Source organism: Puntigrus tetrazona, chromosome 13 (genome assembly GCF_018831695.1).
Source record: "Puntigrus tetrazona isolate hp1 chromosome 13, ASM1883169v1, whole genome shotgun sequence".
Taxonomy (NCBI): domain Eukaryota; kingdom Metazoa; phylum Chordata; class Actinopteri; order Cypriniformes; family Cyprinidae; genus Puntigrus; species Puntigrus tetrazona.
This window is the reverse complement of record NC_056711.1, coordinates 4,918,681-4,928,345: the sequence shown is the minus strand read 5'-3', so window position 1 is coordinate 4,928,345 and position 9,665 is coordinate 4,918,681.

Genomic DNA, 9,665 nt, shown 5'->3' with positions numbered 1-9,665 from the left:
GACCGAATAAGCCACAAAGTGTTTTCGGCCTAATGCTGTAAATCAAACATCTGGTTCTGGCAGACTACTTTTAGCAATGACAACAAAAACACGGACAAAGCAATGTTGGCGTTTGGGGAAAGTCTTTGAATGGCGCTGAATGCCTCAGACTCTATTGAAAAGCTGCTATCCATTGACAGAGCCTGAATGGATCCTCTAGACTAAATGAGTCAAATTAAAACCATTTACAATGGCTTTATTATGCCCATCTCTAATATGTCTACTTTATCTCTCATGCGTGAAAGCCTGTTTTGGCCACATACAAAAAAACATGCATTTGTAAATGATAATTATGACATAAAAGTCAATGCTGTGAGGTACCAAGTAATAATTATGAAATAGTTAAAAGTGTGACACGCAAAGTCTTATTAATTTGACAAAAGAGAAAAAGTAGAAATTATGACAGACGTAAAAAAAGGTTTACCACATAAAAGGTATTTATTATGAGAAAAGCAAACATGAGGTAAAGTGTGAGTAAAGTCACAATTAATAATAAAACTCAAAAAGATAAAAAAAATAAATAAACTATCAAAATACAGCATAAAAGACATAAGTCAAGTTAACATAGGCCTAATTATTCCAAAGTCATAATTATGAGATAAAAATAATTATGATATACTGAGACATTGAGATGAAATAGAAAATGACAATTGAGATAAAAATCAGGTATTATGAGGCATATTATTAGGAAAAAAAATTAAATGCCGACATAAAAACAATTACCACATTAAAAAGTCAACAGTGTGAGATAAAAAGTCAAAATTATTAAACATTATATTTATGAGATAAATTTAACAAAAAAGACAAAATTACATAAAAGGATAACATTATGAGATTCAAATTCATAATTCAGACAAAAGAATTACTTAATAAATAATTATTATAAATGTTATAATGTTATAAAATAAAACCAATTATGACATAGTAGATTAAATTAAGACAAAAGGTCAAAACTGTGATATACACTATAAGATTCAAAGCCATACGCGAAATAAAAAAAGATTATGAAATAAATTATTATGAATATGGGATTAAAAATGAAGACACACTGAATCATGAGATGAAGTTAAAAGTGTGATATAAACAGTAAGAACTATGACTTTGTACGTGCTAATCCTGACTTTTATTATTTTCAAAAGCGTGATTTTTTTCCCCTTATGTGACTGTGCACCATCTGTTGATTAATTGACCAGGCTTTACAGTGTGGGAAAACAGCGGGCTTTATAGGTGCGGGCCAGATAAAGCAATCACACCCAGAGGCATTTATGAGCGGTGCATAATGGGAGATAGCGTTCCCTGCGGACGTGCAGTCAGTGAAGTCATGCTCTGCGTCGACTCCACGGTCTGATCGGGACACCTCCCAAACCCGGGATAACGGCGTAATTACCAGAGACAGCTGCAGATACGGTCCCTCTGTCAGCGGCCGCGGCAGAGAGCGGCCATAGAAAAAACCACAGAAACCCTTCACAGCCGTATCAGTGTCAACAGGTGGCCCCTCGAGTGCCCCGATCCCACCCCCCTTCTGTCTCAGGTTTTAGCGTTAGACCGGCGTTTATTAGCGAGCGTCTTCTGCTCGGTCTGCGTTTTTAAAATCCCACAAACCCGTCTCTGTCAACTCTGTAAACCTCCGAGGCTTTGGAAGCCGTCGCTGCAGCGCTTACGGGCTCTCGGACGGTCTTCTCGGGCACCTGGAAAAAGAGGCGCAGTGAAAATAACGGGGAGGAGGAGGTGAACCGAACGAAGGGATGAACGGGAAAGAGCGAGAAGGATCAGAGACGGGGTCGGTGGGATTTGTCTTGTTTTCTCACACCGTGAGCTAACCAGCATGCGTCTAAAGAGTTTCAGCTATGTAGCTTTGGCTCCTTCAGTCTTTCTCATCGACCGGATCAAACGGGACGGGTTCAGCTGTGGCCTCCGATCCCGTCCCGCTGGAATTGCGCAAATGTTGCCACTTGAGCCGCGGTGTCACTCCAACCCCCATCCGATAACCCGCTCCAGCTGATTTCAAAAGAAAACCTGCTGTCGGATTGAAGGGGCGCTTAACCAGTAGTTCTGCTCTCTCTGGTGGCTTGCTATCCGGCTGAAAACGACTCGGCCGGTTGCGTGCTCATGAATGCATGAATGATGGCAGAGCGGCACGATACATTATGCACTAGAGCACTTTCCTAAAGAGGCGCATCTGAAGGCAAAGGAGTCTTACAGATCTCTGATTGTTCTGCTTTACATCAGCGTATCATAAAGCAGGCAGTAACGTGGCAATTTCTCACTGTCGGATAATATCATGTAAAGGCCAAGCGGGCCATTCCTAAAAAAAACATCAAATATAAATGATACAGCCCAAAACCTGTTTAATTGATAAAGTTTTATAATATACTGAAATATTTGGACATTTTACCTGAATGTGTCCAATGCGTTTTGTAGGAAAAAAAAATTATAAATTATGTTACATTGATCCAGAGTCACAGGAAAGACAATGAAGATTCTTAATGTGTGACATTACAACATTTTCCGTTCATCAAAGAATCCTGATAAAATGTAGTTTTAGTTTTTTAAAGCGCAAGGCTGGGTCATGTGACACTGGAGTAATGCTACGGAAAATTCACAGCAATGATTTACAAATTTAAAATATATTCCAATAGAAAATAATTATTTTACATTATAGTCAAGTTTCACAATATTTCTGTATTATTGTATCAAAGAAATGCAGCCTTTTAAATGTAAATATACATATATAATATATAAAAAAATATATAAAAATAAAAATACAAATCCTATGGCCCCAAAATTTTGAATAGTAGTTTTACACACACACACACACACACACACACACACACACACACATATATATATATATATATATATATATATATATATATATATATATATATATATATACATATATATATATATATGTATATATATTTATATTTATATATTTATATTTATATTTATTTTTATTCTTTTTAAGCATTTATGCAAACTCATTTGAGTTACAATTTATTTTTTATTTAGGTTTCTCAAGCACTTTGTAAAATGTTGTTGATGGAATGAAGCACAGTGAGCAGAGTTATAGACTACAATCATTTGCTCATATATTTCTTTTAACAGTGACTTATTTAGATTTTATTTTGATCGATTTATTTTTTTACTATTTTTATCATTTACTAGATGTTTTTATTATTCTTATTATTCCAAAAATTGTGTTTGATAAAGAGCGTGTGAACGAGGAATAGGATCGAACCGAACAGAATATGTCTTTATTTAATCCAGTGTAAGCTGCGTGTGAAGCCACCGAGCGTCGGCTGTGACCTCGTGAGATGCTCTGTTTGCCGTCTGGGTGAATTTTCACCCTGATGACAGATGCTTTGATGTGAATGGAGTCTCTAAAACGCTTCGAGGGACTATATTATTATCCAAAGGCTGGCAAAACATTAGGAGATGTGTTTTAATCATTCAACGTGCGGCCATACATTTTTGGGTAATTGTGAGCACGTCTTGTTTCGGCTTGTTTTATATATCGAGATGGTGTGAGTTTCAAGCGCTCTCGTGTTATTGGCTGTCCGGGGGTAGGGTTTCCGCCCACTGCTTTCCAGTCCACGCATACTGTATGTAGTTCACATCTTCAGCTGTCAGCATGAGCTGGATGTCAGGCGAGTGCATTTAAATTAAAGGATTTGAAAACACTTCACCCTGTCCAGCCTGTCCTACACCAGCCATTAATAAGTCCTTACACGAGTCAACAGGCCGGTTCTCGCCGCCTTTGTCAATATATCCGTGGATTAGAAATCGGGTTGGCTTGTAATTGAACGCACGGATAAGCTGTTTCGTCTAAGATCGCAGGAACCATAAGTTGTTTGTTAGAGAACGAGAACGTCTCTTCAACAAACCAGCCGCCGCCTTTGAAGCTGATGCAATAAAAGCTTCGCCTGAACAAAAGCAGTGCATTTTTGCATATTTGTAAGAGCATTTATGATGGAAAGTATATACTTTAAGTCGTGTTGTTTAAAAGAAAGGTGTCATAGTAATATTAAAAGCAATTTTAGCGTTGTCTTGTCTTTGAAATACGGTTAAAGGTATAGTTTCAGTAGCTTTTATGATTCTTGAAACGGTGCATTCAGACTTTTATCTACTTTAAAATATGCTTTAATAACATGGGACATTTTTTTTGACGCGACTTTGACCAAAATACACATTTTTAGATGAGGTTGAAGTGTAACATTAATTGAAATGCTATAGTTAAATGAAAAAAAAAATCAGTTATTTAAAAAGAATAAATATATAATAAATAATATTTCACAATGATGCAAGAGGCCTATTTTAGAATAGTGCTGTCAAATGATAAATTGCAATTAATCGCATTCAAAATAAAAGTGTTAGTTTACATAATGCATGTATATATATATATATATATATATATATATATATATATATATATATATATATAATAAACACATATATACGTGTATATATATATATATATATATAAAGACACATATATATATATATATATTTCAGAAAATATGCTATGTTTATATAATAAATTTATTTATAACATAAATTATAGAAATATATGCATGTAAATGCATTCCAAAATACATACTGTATGTGTGTGTATTCATATATGCAAAACAAATATACACATAACATACACATATATTATAATACTGATATAGAAACAATTTTTCCAAAACTTTTGTAGTATATGGATGTTCTGCATAGTGAAAAAAGACCCTAATGTATTTTTATATTGTCCTTGGTTTGTGGAAAAACTGCATGGTTGGACGTAGACAGCAGTGTGGTTGCAGCATGCTTTATTCTATGACAGACTATAAGAATGATAATCTTCATATATTAATCTTCATTAGTTCTGGTTGACAGTTAAACTTCATTACCAATAGATGGCAGCAGAGCGCATCACGCACACACGCTCTCTTTCCGTCTCTGTACTTCATGGGTATTATTTTAGAATAACTAATTAAATAAATAAACACAGCAACAGAAATCAAGCAGATGCTTGTGACTCACAAACAAATTATGCTTCATTACGCATAGTTTATAGAAAGTTGTAATTCTTACACACGGGACTCATTCGTTTTAGACGCCAAAAGGCTTAAATCATGTAGGCCAAAGGGATGAAAATGGATGGCTTAATTATGCCTTTGTTATTGTAAGAATGTTATAATAAAGGTGTACACGCAAATAAAGCTAATTATTAACAAACCAGCAATATTAAACAAAAGTAAACCAATTGAGGCGTAGGCTGTAATTTCTGCTGGATGAGGTGCCTAAATGGCTTTCTAGTAATTGGTTCTCAAGCCCAAGATAATCCTATCTGAAAATGCCCTCAAGGTATTTTTGTCTTTGCGAGATGCCTGTGCAGGTACTGCTTTCTGAAAGGTGTCTGGTGCATTGTGGGCCTGATGGGCGAGGCTAACAGCTCCGGCAGGACTGCGGCGGAGTGCCGGATGAAGCACAATAGGTTTTGACGCTGGTGTATTTTAATAGCTAGGGAGACGTGCGTTTAGGCCTTCACCTATCGTTGTGTTGTTCCGCGCGACTCGTAATGTTGCTTTTTAATTGGATAATTGCAGAAGAAAAGAAAAAAAAAGATGTGCAAGATGAAGCAGGCCCTTCTGGAAAAGAAGCGCACTTTAGCATACTTTTCAAAATAAGTGCTCTTTTTTTTTAAAATAAAACACTTTGTGATGACTGTAATGTTTTGGGACACTTAAATGAACCTTATTTGTAATTAATGGTAAATGTATTATAGACTCCATTTATGTTAAATGCAGTTAGCTGATCTGAAGTACATCTTTAAATGTGATTTCATTCCCACTTTATTTTAATGTCCAATTCTTACTATTAACAAACCTACTATTAACTAGAATTTTGCCTTATATTTGCTGCTTATTAATAGTTAGTAAGGTGGTTGTTACGGCATTTTATGTAGAGTATAAAAATGCAGAATATTTGCTTTATAAGTACTAATAAAATATGTTAATAATCGACACACGGATTAACACTAATGAAGTGTTACCATAATTTCAGAATTATGTTGTCTTTAAAATATTTACTGACAAGCATTTGTGGTGAAGTAAAATATACTTTCATTTTTTACATATTCATAATTGAGATAAAGATGAGATATTAGTTAGTGCGCTTGAGATGTATTCAAGTTAAATGCATTGTGAATGTGCTTTCTAGTCAACACTTCAAGCTAAGTGCACTTATTCAAAGCACGTCAAACGATTATAAAAACGTTTCACAATGTCTGTTTTTCAGGCACTTAAAGAAAAAGCAAACCCTGTCATAGGTTTCTCTCCCTCGAGTTATTCCGTGTTCGTATGCATTTCTTTCTGTTGCTGAACACGAAATATTATATTCAGAATAAAGTCGCGAGCAAACAGCCGATAGGAATCGGTCAAGAAAGCGCACATGAAACCCACGCACACTTAAGTGCTCTTTTTCACTTTTTTTTTTTTTTTTTTTGTTCTTTGTAGTGCACGTGCACGTCCGATACATTGAAGCGCGCTTGGTTTTCGTGCTAAAGGGATGAGTGCGAGATACCTGGCGGTTTCTTCGGGATTTACCTGTGGAATTTTAATCCTGCTAATGTATTACAGTCGGGGGGTTTGGCCCTCTCCGGGGGCAGAAAGGCTCCTTATCTAGAGGAAGAGGGATTGGAAAAGTAACCCAGACGGTAGTCGCGCTCGTGTAATCCGCGCGAGATGAAACGCTGACACCTTTTTAGTCCTTTTGTTTGCGTGCTTAAGTTTTGCGAAATGTTTTTTTTTTTTTTTGCTGATGTCACGGAAACGTGGGTACTGCTCCCTGTTGAGACGGGACAGGAGGGAGAGCGAAACCTGTGGTGACTGTATCCTCCCAAGGGTGCGAGGCGCTGTGTGCTCTGTGGCTTTTCCACCTGCCTCGGGGCATCGGTGCGCGGGGCTGCTCGAACCGTTCACCAAGATCAGTCCTGATGGGCCGCAAAGCGACTAATTGTGTAATGGCAGATTAGAGGGGGGGAGATAAAATGTTTCGGAAGAGCTGTGGAGTGAAAGAATTCGGGCCGTGAGCGAACTGAGGCTCCAGGTGTCACTTGTGCTGTCTTTGTGCGGTTTGAGCGTCAGTGCGCATCTGCGATACAATACAATACAATACAATACAATACAATACACGAGCGTTTGAGAGAACGGCTGGGGTTAAAGTGAATTCTGTCGTCTTTTACTCACCCTCGTGGCATTTCAAAGCCGTGGGACTTGCTTTCTCCCGTGGAAACAGAACTTAAGGAAATAGTATACTTTTTTTAAAAAAAGAATGCGCTTAAGTGCAAACTGGACGTTAATGTTGTCAGGACGCTTCTCTGCAAAACCGCATAAAAATATAAAACTTATTTGAACTTTTTTTTTTTTTTAAAGCCACTTAAGTGGTATTTAATACATCTTTGCATTTTTTACATTTTCACAATTGCCGCTCTTGTCTTCGAAATGCGGTTAAAAACGTATTTCTGAATGTACTGACAATCACTTGTAACGTGTTTGTTATGATGAAGTTGAAATGTAGTTTCCTACATTTATAAAATACATATTCAGTCATCGCTTCCTGTCAGTTCCGGCCCTCCTATAGTGATACCCGATCTGATGACTGCGCGTATAAATAGCGAGCCAAATAAAAACTAAAACACGTGGTGTCCATACGCGAAAATGGACTTTGGGGTGTTTATGCTACTCGACGGGCATAGGATTATGTCTATGGGGTAGACGCGTATCGCATGCGCGCGAAAGCTGCGCCTTATATGCACGTCGACGTATTTTGTGTCACGTGCGCGCGAAAACTGCGTATTATATGCACGTCAAACGCGTGCGTGTCATATATACGCCGAAGTCCATTTTTAATGTTATATTCAAGACCACGTGTCAAGTACTTCACATGTGATTTATGTTAGTCAACGCGCCAAAAATAAGTGCACTTCTTAAAAACAACAACAACAAAACACGAAGATTTCAAATTGAATTTAAAGTAAAACTTTTAATTTGACATTGTTGCATGCGCTTTTTTAAAAAGTGAAAGAAACAAAAATCTAAAGGCCTGTCTTTAAGCACACTTAAGTAGCCTTTTATTTCATTAATATGAGACTACTATCTTCAAGTAAATTTTTCTCAAAGTACTCTTAAGATTCGAAGTACATTTTAAGATCTTTAACCATTGCTGTTCTTAATAAAAATACTTAGAAATATATATATATATAGTTTCATTTTACTACACAAAAGAAATGCGATTAGTGTACACCGGATAATTTTAGAAAGATCTTGTTAAGCAGAGCTAGACTGTTTTTCTCATTTCCAAAGTCAAATTTTATTGATGAACTTTCACAATAACAGGCAGATTTCAAACGTTCATTAAATATACTTATCATTTGCCAAGTCGTGCAAACAGGTCATGAAACAAGTATTATTGAGACAAGAGAGGCTCCATCTGTCTTTGATCAATTTGTCTTGTTAATAAGTCTGGAGAGGGAGCCAGGCAGACTTTAATTTCTTTAATCCTCATTTGGAACATAGTATAAAAAGACATGACATTTCTTCAGCCTATCTGTCTGTCTGTTTTTATTTTCAATACTAATTATTATGACAAAGGGAACCTGTTCAGGCTTCAATTACGTTTATCCAATTTTCCGTTTTTAATTTCGTCTTAGTGCCCCATGACATGAATTCGCTGTGCTGTGGACTGAAAAAATTATCAAAACCTAATTAAACCACCGACCTCCAACAATATATGCAATTATCCAATTGAGGAGCAGTTCTTTATATTAAATCCCATACTTTTTTTTTTGACTGCCTTATGTAAGTATTAATAATAAGCTTTCATTATTTCAAAAGGAGTCAGCCTTCGTGCAACAAGCTTTATAATACTCTGTGGTGGTTTTATTTTTGTTATGTTTTATTGGATGCAAATTAACGGCACTTGTGTGCAAATCTCAACTCCATTTTAAAAAAGAAATGAACTCGATTCGAATTGAAGCGCCGAACTCTACGATGCGCAGTGGTTTCGTGTTGTGATTGTGTCTGTCAATGAGTCTTAAGAGACTAATGCAGATTATCACAATGCCTTTGAGTATCCAAATCTTTCTTTCTTTGTCTCTGAAAGCCTTACGTTCACTTCAAGGCAACTGAGGCGTCCCGGCTCTTTTGCATGGTGTCTCGCTTGAACGGAGGCCACATGCTTCAACACTCTTCGAGTCATTGTTTGGGGGCGCAGGGCCCGATTTAAATGGTTTAAAATGGAGTCCGTACCGATAGGTTTCGCTGGCTGTGCTAAATAAATGTCTCGCGCGATTTCCGTTAGGCCACGCAAGCAGGCCTGCTTTATTCAAACTGGTTTAAAATGTCAAAAGCAAATAAATAAAAGCAGTTGTTAAGATAAAGCTAGCTACGTTTGAAGGTGGGTTCTCGGGATATAGGGTTTTAGCAGGTCGCGTATACCGTAAATGTGTTTTCTTATCGGTTAATATGTGTTTTGAGAGGTAAATATTGGGGAGCTGGGGATGTTTGCCCTGCAGTGGGATATTGATTTGTAGTAGAGCTCGGTAGTAGTGCTCAAATGCACAGACTCAACTTCTTTTACTT